Source organism: Macaca mulatta, chromosome 19, assembly GCF_049350105.2.
Source record: "Macaca mulatta isolate MMU2019108-1 chromosome 19, T2T-MMU8v2.0, whole genome shotgun sequence".
NCBI classification, from domain to species: Eukaryota; Metazoa; Chordata; class Mammalia; order Primates; family Cercopithecidae; genus Macaca; species Macaca mulatta.
Genome location: NC_133424.1, coordinates 65,771,675 through 65,787,437, shown reverse-complemented (window position 1 = coordinate 65,787,437; position 15,763 = coordinate 65,771,675). Strand labels below are relative to the sequence as shown.

The window sequence follows — 15,763 nt, the reverse complement described above, 5'->3', positions numbered from 1 at the left end:
TGACCGCCACCCCACACAACCCCCAGAGTGCACCTCACAGAGCAGAGTCCCCGGGACGCACCGCCGAGGTTCACAGGTGTAGGCTCCGTCGACCCAAAGCCTCGGGAGCACCCCCGGTCACCAGTTATGGTGCGAGCCCGGCTGTGTCACCCCACACTCTCCAGCAAGTGCGTCACCGTCAGAAGCTCAGTGCCCGTCTCCCCTGGGAGCCATGGGCGCCAATCTCACCTGCGCGGACTGGCGGAGACACAGCGGTTGCGTCACCAGTGCAGAAGCGCACCCAGCACGCCCCCCATCGCCCCCAATGACGCTCGCGTGCACCCGTGTCACAGTTACGGGGACAGGGCCGCCGCATCAGCCTCGTACTCCCACGCAAGTGCGTCATACACTCGGTCCCGCCACCCATGGAGGCCAGCGCGCATGCGCACCCCGGACCCGGGAGAGGCCTCGAGCACCTAGCTGCGAGCGCGCGCAAGCAGCAGCAGAGCCCGACACGCATGTGCGTGCACACAGATCCCGACACAAATGTACACCCAGACCCCGAAACGCATGTGTGCGTGCACACAGACCCCCAACGCATGTGTGTGGCCAGACCTTGACACGCATGTGCAACCAGACCCCGACACACATGTGCGCGTGCACAGACGCTGACACATGAACACACTGACACGCGTGCGCGCACTCTTCCCATTCCTTCCTTCCTTGGCCTCTCCCGAAGCCGCGGGCGCACTCGGCGGTCCCCCTACCCCAGTGCTTGGCATGTACCCCTGGGTTCCTCCCAGGAAGCGAATGCCCTACTCAGGCCCAAACACACAGAGGCTTCAGGAAGGGATGAGAGGCTTGAGGAGTACGCCGGACCATGTCTGGGGAAACCAGAGCCCCAAGCCCCGTGTCCCAGCATGCAGCGCCTTAAGTTCCTGGGGGCCTCTGGGAAACGTAGTCCGGGACGGTCCCAGGCAGGGGCCTCAGGGCGCGTTCCAGGCAGGCAGCCCCACACTGAGTCCATCTTGCTCCCTGCAGACGCCCCTTCCCGACTGGGAGACGGGCTGTGTCACCCCAGCTGGGACCCCGTCTGGCCTCTGAGTGGGGTGATGCCGGGCGAGCCATGGCTGTCCTCAGAAGGGTATCCTCTCCTAGGCCCTCTGAAGCGTCACCTGGAATTCTCTGCAGGCCACCGGCCAGCACAGGCTGCCCGAGCTGCTTTTCAGTGTCCCTTGCTTGCTGGATTGTAAACAATGTGCAGGCCACAGTTATGCCCTGTTAGTCACGCTCTCATTCCAAGTAGTAATGTCGCAGGGTCTACAGGATGTTGCAGGTACTTAACCACAGCCTCATTTTGACTCAAAATCCCACTTTTTAGAATTTATCCCAAGGAAACAGCTATAGTAGTACACACATGTATGCCCAATATGTTTGGAGATTATCTTGTGTGTTGGAAGTTTTTCTTTGAAATTGATGCAACTGTAGAGTCTTAGGTAGTTGTTCATATAATACTGAGAAAGCCTATGTAACTTTCACTTGGTTACCCCCATTTGGTGATTGCAGTATACAGTATAACATCACTTCCAGGACATTCACACCATCCATAGATGTTATGCAAATTTCAAGACGGTAATTTTTTTTTTTTTGAGACGGAGTTTCGCTCTTGTTGCCCAGGCCAGGATTACAGGCATGAGTCACTGCACCCAGCCAAGACGGTAATTTTTAAAAATGAAAATCTTGCAGAAGATAGAGGAAAATATCACAGTAGAGTACAGAATGAATTAGTCTGCTATATAATGGCATAAAATACATTTACTAATAGTGATACTGATTCATGTAAATTGAAAGAATGTATCATTAATTACTGAGAGGAAGGTAGGTTTGAAAGGGTATGTATAATTTGGGAGGAGATATTTTGGTGAAACTAAGAACACAGGCTCTATAGTATAACTTTCAGAATGTGAATCTGAGCCCTAACAGTTATTAACTGCTGGTTTCCTCACTAATAAAATTGGGATAATAATACTGTAAGGTATGACTGTCTCAACTATTAATTATCAGACTATCTAATACATACAGTAATATGTAAAGATTTTTTAAGTTTGCGGTTACTATTGAAGATCAGTAACATTACACTGATCCTGAATCCAGTTTTAAAAAAGAAACTCATCTGCAGTTTTTATTTTAACTTTTTTGAAACAGGGTCTCGCTTTGTCACCCAGGCTGGAGAGCAGTGGCACGATCTCGAACACTGATCCTAGGCTCCTAGGCTCCAACCTCTGCCTCCTAGGCTCAAGTCATCCTCTCACCTTAGCCTCCCAAGAGCTGGGACTACAGGTGCACACCACCACCTCTGGCTAGTTTTTGTAATTTTTTTCTTTTTTTTTTTTTGTAGAGACGGGGTCTCACTATGCTGCCCAGGCTGGCCTTGAACTCCTGAGCTCAAGCAATCTGCCTCCTTGGCCTCCCAAAGTGCTGGGATTACAAACAAGGGCCACTGCACCTGGCCTGCTGTTTCTTCCTTATACTAAAACATGTACTTGCCAAACCAGCTGTCAATATAGTGAATGCTAACCAAAAAGAACTTTCAGAGCCTGATGTTAAGAATGAAATTTGTCTTGTTTAAGCACATTAGGTGAAAAGATTCTAGGACACATAAGGAGGAAATGTTCCCTCTGACAAGCAAGCAGGGGAAAAGAGAGATGATTCTGCATCAAAAATTGTGCTCAAATAATATGATCTTAGAAGATGCCAAACTGGGAACATTAGCAAGAGGATGAATCATGTGTTCTATGTGTTACAGGACATTCACGCAAACCACTTTAATTGCCATCGTACTCAGTTTCACTTATCTTGGATTTGTTATTTGTCTAGTGGGTATTTTTTACTTGTACATATAATCACGGAAACGTTACTTGTACAAGCATATTTGTAAGATAACAGGCATCAGTGATTACTGTCATGGTCTTTGAAAGAACCATTAAAATCATAGAAAATTTAATTCTGAAAGGCTGTAGAGCCATTTGTTCCAGAACCAGATTTGCTCCAGAACCCCCCTGGATATCAAAATCCTTGAATGCTTAAGACCCTTAGACAAAGTGGTGTAGTATCTGCACATAACCTATCCACATCCTCCTGTACATTTTAGATCATCTCTAGATTCTTTATAAATATCTAATGCTAATAATTTTCATACTGTATTGTTTAGAATAATGAGAAGAAAAGTCTGTACACGTTCAATACAGATGTTTGCGTCTGTAAAATAGGATGCAAACATCCTATTTTTTTGGCCAAGGATATTTTCCATCTGTGGTTGAATCCACAGATACAGAACTCATTCCAAGGGTGCACTATATTTTTTAATAATTTGTTGCCATGGGATTAGTTTCAGATGATGTGTCTCTAATCCTGTAAGGTGTAAACATATGAGAGGTTTTCCAAAACAAGACAAAGATCACTGGCACGTCCCTCCCGTCCCCACACGCTCACAGGTCTAATGTGACCCGTGGCTGGGCTGGATGCTTTTTACAAACCACCACTTGGAAAGTCTTTGATTCATTTACTTTATCAATTAGAAGGACTTAATGTTCCAGAAACAAAAGCACATACATGTTTAGATGGGAAGTGGAGGACTACAAACATATATACCAAAATATGATTAACAGTAATTATCTCTAGATGGAATTATGGGTAATTAATTCTGAGATTCTTTTTTATGAACTCCTTAAAGGACTGAATTTTTTTGCAGTTGGCCTGCATTAATCCCATTACAAGAAATGAAAGTTAAGGGAGTCCTAATTTTTAAAAATGATTGGCCAGGCGCGGTGGCTCAAGCCTATAATCCCAGCACTTTGGGAGGCCAAGGTGGGTGGATCATGAGGTCAGGAGTTTGAGACCAGCCTGACCAACATAGTGAAACCCCATCTCTACTAAAAAAGACAACAATTAGCCAGGCATAGTGGTACACGCTACTCCGGAGGCTAAGGTAGGAGAAGTGCTTGAACCTGGGAGGCGGAGGTTGGGCCGAGATTGCACCATTGCACTCCAGGCTGGGCGACAGAGCAAGACTCTGTCTCAAAAAAAGAAAATAAAAAAAAAAAGATTAACGGCCAGGCATGGTGGCTCACGCCTGTAATCTCAGCACTTTGGGAGGCTGAGGTGGGCAGCTCACTTGAGGTCAGGAGTTTGAGACCAGCATGGCCAACATGGCAAAACCCCATCTCTACTAAAAATACAAAACTTAGCCGGGCTTGGTGGGGGACGCCTGTAATCCCAGCTACTCAGGAGGCTGAGACAGGAGAATCGCTTGAACTTGGGAGTCAAAGGTTGCAGTGAGTCAAGATCAGGCCACTGCACTCCAGCATGGGTGACACAGCGAGACTCCATCTCAAAAAAAAAAAAAAAGACAAAATAGACTTTAAATCAAAAACTGTAAAGAGAGGCAAAGAATGTCATTATATAATAAAATCAGTCCATCAGTCAAGATGATACATTAATTATAGATATGTATGCATCCAGCACTGGAGCTCTTAAATACATAAAGCAAACATTAAGAAATCTCAAGGGAGGGTTAGATTTTAATACAGTGATAGAAGAGAACTTCAGATCCTACTTTCAACAAAGGAAAGATCATTCAGACAGAAAATCAACAAGGAAACACTGGACTTGAATTACACTTTAGACCAGATACGCCTAATGGCTGTATTCTGCACCATCTCTCTAACAGCAGCAGCATTACATTCTTCTCAAGCACACATGAAACATTCTCCAGGACAGATCACGCTAGGTCATGATACAAATCTTAAGAAATTTACAATGACTGAAATCATATGAATGATCTTTTCCAACCACAAGGGCATAAAGCTAGAAATCAATAACGGGAGAAATTTAGGTAAATTAAAAAATATGTGGGTATTAAGCAACGTGCTGCTAAACAACCCATGGGCCGGGGAAGAAACTGTAAAAATATTTTCAGACAAACGTAAATGTAAACACAGCATTCTCAAATCTTGAAGAATGCAAGAGAGGCAGTTCTAAGCCGGAAGTTTATAGCAATAAATACTTATATCACGAAAGAAGGAAGATCTCAAACAAACATTTCAAGGAACCAGAAAATGAACAAATGGAGTCCAACGGTAGGAAGGAAGGAAATAATAAAGATTAGAGCAAAAAATAAGTAAAATACAGACTGGAAAACAATATGAAAAGATTTTTAAGGTTTTTTTTTTTTTTTGAGACAGAGTTCCCACTGTTCCCATAGACAGAATTTCTAATGTTGGAATCATTAGGCTTTAAAGAATTGCGTAAGATGTTTCTCAGGTCCCAAATTCCAGCGAAATAGCTGATGCCAAGCAGTCTGAAGACATCCACAGAGCAACAGAATCAGCATGAGAATAGTTTCTTCATCTTCCTTTCTCATGATTGCACCCTGCACTCTTCAACCAGTGACTTCCACACTTTAAAACCCTTAAAAACCCCAGCTCCAAACTCCTTGGGAAGACGGATTTCATTTTCATCCCACCTCCTTATTCTGCAGCCTGACAGTAAACCTTCTTTCTTTGCTGCAACCTGCTGTATAGACATGCCGCGCTCACGGGGCAACAGACCTACTACGGTTATAACATTGGCACGAAAACACACAATGGAAGAATAGAGCCCAGAAAGAAATCCAAACTCATGGTCAAATGATCTCTGACAAGGGTGCCAAAATCACACAACGGGGAAAGGACGATCTCTTAAATACATGGTGTTGGGAAACTGGACACTTGCAGGCAGAAGAAAGCAACTGGACCCTTCTTTTACTTCATATAGTAAAATGAGGCCAGGCGTGGTGGCTCACCCGTCAGGAGTTTAAGACCAGCCTGGCCAACATGGGGAAACTCCGTCTCTACTAAAAATACAAAAATTAGCCAGGTGTGGTGGCGGGAGCCTGTAGTCTCAGCTACTCAGGAGGCTGAGGGAGGAGAATCACTTGAACCTGGGAGGTGGAGGTTGCAGTGAGCCGAGATGGTGCCACACCCAGCCTGGGTGACAGAGTGAGACTCGGTCTCAAAAAAGTAAAAAAGAAAAAAAGAAAAATGAAGTTAAAATGGATTAAAGACATAAAAGTATGACCAGAAGCTGTAAAACTACTGGGAGAATACATAGGGAAAATTCTTCGCATCGCCCTTGGCAATGAGTTTTTGGCTATCGCACCAGAAGATCATCCTACGAAAGCAAAAATAAGTAAATGGGACTGCGTCACACTAAAAATGTCCCGCACAGCAAAGGAAACAATAAAATGAAAAGGTAGCCTACAGACTGGGAGAGACTGTTTGCAAACCATATATCTGATAAGGGGTTAATATCCAAAATAGGGCTGGGCATGGTGGCTTACACCTGGAATCCCAGAACTTTGGAAGGCCGAGGTGGGAGGATCGCTTAAGCCCAGGAGTTTAAGATCAGCCTAGGCAACATGGTGAGACCCCATATCTACAAAAAATTGAAAAATTAGCTGGGCATGGGCTGGGCGTGGTGGCTTACACCTATAATCCCAGCACTTTGGGAGGCCGAGGCGAGCAGATCACGAGGTCAGGAGATCGAGATCATCCTGGCTAACACAGTGAAACTCTGTCTCTACTAAAAATACAAAAAAAAAAAAAAAAAAAAATTAGTTGGGCGTGGTGGCATGCGCCTGTAGTCCCAGCTACTCGGAGGCTAAGGCAGGAGAATCACTTGAACCTAGGAGGCGGAGGTTGCAGTGAGCCGAGATTGTGCCACTGCACTCCAGCCTGGGTGACAGAGAGAGACTCTATCTCAAAAAAAGAGTAGAGAAGAAAAGAAAAATTAGCGGGGCATGATGGCATGTGCCTGTAGTCCCGTTAACTCAGGAGGCTGAGGTAGGATTACTTGGGTCCAGGAGGTAGAGGCTGCAGTGAGCTGTGACCACTGCACTCCAGCCTGGATGACAGAGCAAGACCCTGTCTAGAAAACAAACAAACAAACAAAAACAACAAAACATAGAACTCAAACAACTCAACAGCAAAAAACCAAATAACCCTGATAATAAATGGGCAGAAAAGTTGAACAGCTATTTCTTGATAGAACACATACAAATTGCTGTAAGTCTGTGAAAAATTGCTCAAGATCACTACTATTATTCAGGGCCACACAAAGTTAAACCACAATGAGATATCACCTCATACGTGTAAGAATGGCTTTTATTAAAAAACAAACAAACAAAAATAACATGTTGGCGAGGCTATGAGGAAAAGAGGATCCTTGTACACTGTTGGTCAGAATGTAAATTAGTATAGCCAGTATGGAAAACACTATGGAGATGCCTCAAAAAACTAAAACTATCAGATGACGCAGCAATCCCACTCTGGGTATATATCCAAAGAAAATGAAATTAGTATGTCATGGCGATACCTGTGCTCCCATGTTCACTGCAGTAGCATTATTCACAGTAGTCAAGATAAGGAATCAACCTACATGCTCATCAGGAATGAATAAAGAAAGTGTGGTAAAGACAACACAATGCAATGCTATCCAGCTTTTACAAAGAGGGAAATCCTGTTATTGTGGCAACATGGATAAATTTGGAGGGCATTGTACTCAGTGAAATAAGCTAGACACAGACAAATGCATGATGTCATTTACATGGTAAAAAAAAAAAAATCAAACTTCCAGAAGAAGAGAGGTGGTTGTCAGGGGCTGGGAGGGTGATGGGGAATGAGAAGATTAAAGGAGTGGGAATAATTTCTGGAGATTTATTGTCTAGCATGGTGACTCAATATAATGAGTAGTATTGTGTACTTTATGCCAAGAGAGTAGATTTAAATGTTCTCATTGCAAGTATGATTATCAGTGAGTTGAGGGATATGTGAGTCAGCTTGATTTAATCCGCAGTGTATACACAGATCAAAGCCTCTGTAGACCATAAACATACATAAATTGTCACTGAAGACATGTGCCAACCTCGGCAACTCATACTCAACATTAAACCATATGGTTCTCACAGCTCACACAAAGGGGGAACTGAAAAAAACACAGCAGCTGTCCGCCCAAAGAAGTCCAAGTCAATAGAACAAATTTCGATTTACTGCATATTGAAAAACATCCCTCCCTTTGGTGACAAAGAAATTTGCTCAAACCCCACTCTTAAAAGTCTTACAAAACTGACAACTTTGCCAGGTACAGAGTAAACAAGCTAACTTTCTCTTTTCTTGTGCTCTAAAAATCAGCCCCATGGAAAAGACCAAAGATATCTGTGTTTGACTCCACCTAAAAACGAATCCCTTCCTTACCCAAGCACGCCGTAAAATAAAGTGCTAACATGAACCTCTAGGAGGGATTTTTCTGTAGCATCAGATCTTAGAAAACCAGAGCATGCAGCAGGACGTCAACAGTTTGACAAATGGGTTTGTGGATACTCAGAGGAGAGGGCTGGTCAACCAGGGGTACGGGGAGGAATATACCTGCCTGGTTCTTGCCACACCCCCTGGGAAGGAATTACTGGGATACGCCGCTATTAGGGAAGGTATCTGGGGCCATAAAGAGTAAACAGTCCTAAGTCATATAAACACAAATCATTTAATGAACAAAAAAGGTACCTCATGTGGAGAGTTGACTTGAAGACATGTAATATATTAGGTCAGTGCAAACGTAATTGACGTTAAAGGTAATGGCAAAAACCCCAATTACTTTTGCACCAACCTAAATAATAATTTTTCCCCCTCAGGATGCTGTTTCTGCAGGATGCCAGCCTAGGGGAAAGGAAGAACCAGACCCTAGGGTCTTTCTGGAGCACTGGCTGCATGAACAAATGCCCTCCAGGGCACGCCTGCCCCCAGGCCATGGCCGAAACCGATCTGAACTGAGAGGACACTGGCATTTGTGAGTTTCAGAGTTCTTGGGGACTAACCTGTATTTACTGGATTCTAGAACATGTCGTTCTCCCAACACTGACCTACCAAGTTAGTCACCTCTCCCTCCACAAGGATTCCCACTCCCGAGGCTTCCTGTTACTGCAACACAGGAGCCTGTATGGAGAACACGTCTGGCTTGAACACTGTTATCTATGGCGATGGCTGTGCCCTCTGTGCTGGTTCAGTTAATGACAGGGTCCTGGCTCTCATGTCCCACTAGGGGCTGCTGCTCTCAGGCAGGTACCACACGGTTGGAAGGTGAAGGCAGAGGAAGCCCAGAGACAATGGAAATACAAGTGGCAGACTGTGAGTCAGTGACTGGTCTACGACTGTGGCTAGGTGATTGGGAGCGTGGCCTATTGTGTCGTGGATGCGACAGGGGCTGTGTCACCCCATCTGGGACCCTGTCTAGTCTCTGGTAGGGTGATGCCGGGCGAGCCATGGCTGTCCTCAGAAGGGTATCCTCTCCTAGGCCCTCTGGAGCGTCACCTGGAATTCTCTGCGGGCCGCCAGCCAGCACAGGCTGCCCCAGCTGCTTTTCCGTGTCCCTTGCTTGCTGGATTGTAAACAATGTGCAGGCAGCAGTTATGCCCGGTTAGTCACGCTCTCATTCCAAGTACTAACGTCACAGGGTGTGGTATAGTGCGGGCCCCTCACAAACATCTAATTTTGACTCAAAATTCCACATTTGGAATTTATGGGTCCAGGAGGAGGAAACAGTTAGAAAGACAAGAAAACAGAAGTACACAAATGTATGTGACAGAGTGATCAAGAAAAATGTTTTTCTAGGAAAGTTATTTCTTTTTCTAAAAAACTGAGATAACTGTAGATTCACATGTAGTTGTAAATAATAATAGAGACAGATCTGGTATGCCCTTAACCTGACTTACACCAGTAGTGATAGCTTATAAAACTACAGCACAGGCCAGGTGCGGTGGCTCATGCCTGTAATCCCAGCACTTTGGGAGGCCAAGGTAGGCAGATCACAAATTTGAGACCAGCCTGGCCAACATAGTGAAACCCTGTCTCTACTAAAAATACAAAAATTAGCTGGCCATGGTGTTGGGAGCCTGTAATCCCAGCTACTCAGGAGGCTGAGGCAGGAGAATTGCTTGAACCCGGGAGGTGGAGGTTGCAGTGAGCTGAGATTGCGCCACTGCACTCCAGCCTGGGTGACAGAGAGAGACTCCATCTCAAAAAACAAAGAAAAACAAACAAGAAAAAAACAAAACTACAGTACAGTATCACAGCCAGGATACTGACATAGATTCCATCCTTGATCTTATCTATGATTTCCAGAGACTATTGTTTCAGCAATGAAAAAACAGAAATATCTCACAGTATAGATTAAATTATTGTCTGCTATGTGATGGCAAGGAATACTAATAATATTGACTTTTTTTTTTTTTTTTTTTTTTTTGCCATTGCACTCCAACCTGGGCAACAAGAGCGAAACTCCATCTCAAAAAAAACAAAAGTGCCTTCCTTGAACCCGCTGTCTGCGTAATCAATATTAACCAAAAATAACATTCAGAGTCTGATGTTATGAATGAAACTCATTTCATTTAACAAAACGAATACATTAGCAAAAGAGATTCTAAGAAATATAAAGAGGAAATGTTCCATCAGCAGCTGGGGGACAGAGACACTGTTCTGCATAAAAAACATCTAATTTAACGACTCTAATCTGAGAAGATGCCAATTTGAGAACATTAGCAGGAGGCTGAATCTTGTGTTCCACAGGATAAGGGAGATACATATGAGATACTGTCATCTAATTCTTTTTCTATCTTGGAAATGTTACTTATACAGCCCATATTCGTTACTTGTACAAATAATCTTGCTAATGTTACATGAAAAGTCCGTATCTGCAAGGCACCCCGTGATTAGTGTTCATCAATGATTATTGTGATGTCCTGGGAAAGGAACATTAACATTCTGTAATCTAATTCTAAAAGGCTGTCTTTGTTGAACAGTTGTTGCCATAGGTTAGATTCAGATGATGTATTTCTAATCCTATATGGTAGAAATATGTGAGAGATATTTCAAACCAAGGCAAAGATCACTGGCATAGCCCTTCCCCTCCCAACACACACATGGGTGTAATGAGATTCATGGCTGGGTTGGATTCCTTTTATAAATGAAGATTTGGAGTCTTTGGCTCACTTATGATTAATTAGCAAGATTCAATACTCTAAAAACAAAACACGCACATGCTTAGAGGCAAAGGAGAGGACTAGAAACATAAATACCGTTTCAAATGTTTTTTTTTTGTTGTTTTTTGTTTTGTTTTGTTTTGTTTTTTGAGACATTGTCTCCCTTTGTCACCCAAGCTAGAGTACAGTGGCATAATCATGGCTCACTGCAGCCTGGAACCCCTAAGTTCAAGTGATCCTCCCACCTCAGCCTTCTGAGTAGCTAAAACTATAGGTATGCACCACCATGCCTGGCTAATTTTTTTCAATTTTTTATTTTAGTAGAGATGGAGTCTCACTGTTGCCCAGGCTGGTCTCAAACTCCTGACCTCAAGTGATCATCATCCCGCTTTGGCCTCCCAAAGTGCTGGCCATTTAACATGTTAATCAGTGATTATCTCTGGAGGGTACAATTATAGGTAATTTGGAGATTCTTCTTTAAGGGCTCCTTAGGGACTTTTTTTTTTTTTTTTGCCTCCAGCAGGCCTGCATTAATCCTATTATAAGAAATATAACAAGATAGGAGCAGGGTACAGTGGCTTGTGCCTGTAATCCCAAGGACTTGAGAGGCCGAGGTGGGAAGATCACTTTAACTCCGGAGATTGAGGCTGCTGTGAACTATTATCAAACCCCGCACTCCAGCATGGGCAACAGAACACAACCTGTCTATAAGGAAAAAACAAAACAAAACAAAACAAAAACATATAAAAAAAGAAATGTAGGCCAGGCGTCCCGGTGGCTCACGCCTGTAATCCCAGCATTTTGGGAGGCCAAGGCAGGCAGAGCACCTGAGGTCGGGAGCTCGAGATCAGCCTGACCAACATGAAGAAACTCTGTCTCTACTAAAAATACAAAATTAGCTGGGTGTGGTGGCGCATGCCTGCAATCCCAGCTACTCAGGAGGCTGAGGCAGGAGAATTGCTTGAACCCAGGAGGCAGAGGTTACGGTGAGCCGAGATCACGCCACTGCACTCCAGCCTGGGCAGAGCGAAACTCCATCTCAAAAAAAAAAAAAAAGGACATGATTATGATTATACCACATTAAAAAAAAAAAAGGACTATGGTTATGGGGGAGCTAGTACATTGTTGTCATGAAGGAAACTCTGAATGGATTGGCCTATGAGAGGCAAAATCACTGCCTCTCAAATATGTCAATATGGTAATGCTGGCACCTATGATTATATTACCTTACATGGCAAAGGGGAATCAATGTTGCAGATGGACTAAAACTGCTAATGGGCTGACACTAAGATAGTGAAGATTATCCTGAGTTACCTCAGTGGGCCTAATGTAATCACCAGGGTCCTCAAAATTAGAAGAGGGTCAGATGAACAGAAAGAAGTAGGGTCAGAGTAATGTGATGGAAAATGGACTTGACGTGTCTTTGCAGCTTTGATGATGGAAGAAGGGGTCATGAGCCAAGGAGTGTGGGCAGCGTCTAGAAGCCAGCAAAAGCAAGGACATAAAACACCTCCTACAGGGCGGGCTTGGTGGTGGCTCACGCCTGTAATCCCAACACTTTGGGAGGCTGAGGTGGGCTAATGAATCACCTGAGGTCAGGAGTTCAAGACCAGCCTGATCAACATGGAGAAACCCCGTTTCTACTAAAAATACAAAAATTAGCTGCGGATAGTGGCGCGTACCCTGTAATCCCAGCTACTCGGGAAGTTGAGGTGGGAGAATCACTTGAATCTGGGAGGTGGAGGTTGCAGTGAGCCAAGATTGTGCCACTGCACTCCAGCATGGGCAACAGAGCAAGACTCCATCTCAATTAAAAAAAATAAAAATAAAAAAAGACTATCTCCTAGAGCCTCCAAGCACAAACACCTCCTAGATCCCTGCCAACATCTTGGTTTTGGCCCAGTGAGACCCACTTCAGACTTCTGACCTCTAGGATAGCAAGATAATATATTTGTGTTGTATTAATAAATCTGTGGTAATTTGTTAAAGCAGGAAAAATAAACTGATATAAGGCTTAGTATTGAAAAAAGTGTCACTGAAACAGGTACAACCTTCCTGTTCTAAAACATGCTTTCGCTCGGTTTCAGTAATACAATCAGACCCTCAACACAATAATGTAGCTAAATTGCCTCTGTAGGCATCTTAATTAACTGAGCATTTTGTCCCCTCCCCGCCAAATTCTTACATTAAAATCCTATCCCTCAATGCGATACTATTAGGAGGTGGGGCCTCTGGGAGGTGATTAGGTCATGAGGGTGGAACCCTCAGGAATGGAATTAGTGCCTTATGAAAAAGACCCCAGAGAGCTCGCATCTCTTTCCTCCATGAGAGGACACAGCAAGATGGTGAAGGTCTCCAACCTGGAAGAGGGCCCTCAACAGAACTTGACCACGCTCTTCTCAGACTTTCAGCCTCCAGAACTGTGAGCAATAAATGTTTGTTGTTTCAGCCACCAGTCTATGGTACTTTGTTATAGCAACTGAAACAGACTAACGTAAGAATAAATTAAGGAGTGTGTGCAAAACACAAGAGACTATGGTACAAACATGTGCTCAATAAATGTGGCCAGGCTCCTCTCTTCTGAAGGACTCATGAATAATCCTAAATAATATATTAAAATGTCATGTTGGATAAGGTATTTACAAAAATCTCATTCAATGGAATTTCTAGGCAATCGAAGGATTTCCTTCATTTACTGTTGTTAATAACTATTAGTGGTGTTTAATATTATGTCAGGTGCATTCTTCTTTCTTATGGCTATAACTAAAGTTACTTCTTTGTAGCTGCAGAGTATTCCATGAAATGAATGTGGTATAATTACTTAACCATTTCCACCATCCTGAACAATAACTGTGGTCAAGGTACACAGTCTTCAATTCTAGACCAATGGGTCTAAATGTCTTTGGGGCAGGTACATTCTTCTTAATGCCATGAAATTACAGAGTATCTCCCTAGGGTGGTGGTGGTGGGGGACCAATACACTAACACTGATAAACACATATAGTAAATATATACACAACGTCCCTTGGAAAGTTGTAAGTGGAGTTAAAGGAAGGCCCTCAGGTTAAGGATAACAGTTTTAGGTCATTTGAGGTTGTGGTTCACTTGATGGAAGGCCCTCAGTTTAAGGAGAATAGTTCTAGACCATTTGAGGCTGTGGTTCATTTTGTGAACTTGCAAACACCCATCTCAGTTACCTTCATATGTACGTTGCTCCTCATGTACAGACATCACATAACAGCAGCACTCACTGCGCACTCACACTCCAGCGTGCGGGTCTATGGTTCTACACATGTTAACGCATTTCACCCTCCTCACAAGCCTATCTTCAGAAGGCTCAAAAAGCTAACAGGCAGAAACAGGACTCAGATCTTGGTCATCTACATTTAATGTTTGGTCTTAAGTCTTATAAACACATATCATTTAATTAAAAAAAAAAAAAAGGATACTCACCTGACCCTTTAAGATGTTTAATGATTTGTCTTCCTCCTCGGGGATGCTTTTCCTGAAGGATGCTGGCCTGGGGGAAACAGAACCAGAAGGGTAACACCTGCCATATCTAATAAAACCAAAGAGAAATACAAGGCCCCGAGATGGAGTTTCTGGGAGATTCCTGAAGAGCAAGCTGAGATGACTGAGATGATGAAGCGTGGAGCTGCCCCTCCCCTTGTCTCCCACATCAGGCACGTGTTCCTCTATAGGAGGAATTCTACTCCTGAGGCCACCATCTCGTCACTCATGAGGCCTGCATGGAGAGCACTTCTGGCTCTGAAAGCGTCACCTCATGGCTGTTTCTGCCTTGTTGTTGGTGAATTTCCCGGCGAGGCTCAGGCACTCACGTCCCTCTGCGGCCCTTGTTCTCAGGCAGGTACCACTTGGTTAGGAGGTGAAGCAGTAGAGGCGCTGGAGCCACAGGTTGCGCTGTCACACACACCTGCGTCACCCAGAAGGCCCGATCACCCATCCCAGCACAAGCCTGCACGGACGGCTCAGCCTCACCACAGCACACGCTATCCCGAGACACATCTGCGCCCCTCATACACACTAACGCCCAGCAGAGCCACGCTGTGGGCCCCGCCACCCCACACAGTGCAAAGGTGCATCCGTGGGCCACGGAGACCCGTCCTGACCGCCGCCCCACACAACCCCCAGAGTGCACCTCACAGAGCAGAGTCCCCGGGACGCACTGCCGAGGTTCACAGGTGTGGGCTCCGTCGACCCAAAGCCTCTGGGGCACCCCCGGTCACCAGTTATGGGGCGAGCCCGGCTGTGTCACCCCACACTCTCCAGCAAGTGCGTCACCGTCAGAAGCTCAGTGCCCGTCTCCCCTGGGAGCCATGGGCGCCAATCTCACCTGCGCGGACTAGCGGAGATGCAGCGGTTGCGTCACTGGTGCAAACACGCACCGAGCACGCCCCCCATTGCCCCCAATGACGCTCGCGTGCACCCGTGTCACAGTTACGGGGACAGGGCCGCAGCGTCAGCCTCGTACTCCCACGCAAGTGCGTCACACACTGGGTCCCGCCACCCATGGAGGCCAGCGCGCATGCGCACCCCGGACCCAGGCGGGGCCTCGCGCTTTGAGCTGCCGGAGCGCGCAAGCAGCAGCAGAGCCGGACACGCATGTGTGCACAGACCCCTACACGTATGTGAGCGACGACAGACCCCCGATACATAGTGTGCTCAGCCGTTGCGGTGCCTGTGCGGGCACACAGA

The 15,763-nt window shown here is 45.1% G+C and overlaps 1 protein-coding gene across 39 annotated transcripts in view; it reads right to left on the bottom strand.

The window, feature by feature from the left end:
• Positions 1-15,563, bottom strand: part of ZNF331 (zinc finger protein 331) — a 42,457-nt gene extending 26,894 nt beyond the window's left edge. For 3 of the 39 annotated variants that reach the window (XM_028839434.2, XM_077981697.1, XM_077981673.1), the window contains exons 1-3: positions 15,402-15,563; positions 14,829-14,981; positions 14,501-14,567 (exon numbers count right to left, since the gene is read on the bottom strand). The gene's annotated coding sequence lies outside the window, so the exon portion shown is untranslated. Of the gene's footprint in view, positions 1-228; positions 12,080-12,680; positions 14,607-14,760; positions 14,982-15,206 lie in introns of all 39 variants that reach the window. The other 36 variants (XM_077981666.1, XM_077981698.1, XM_077981680.1 and 33 more) reach the window with 28 other exon arrangements.
• Positions 15,564-15,763: the final 200 nt, after the last annotated feature.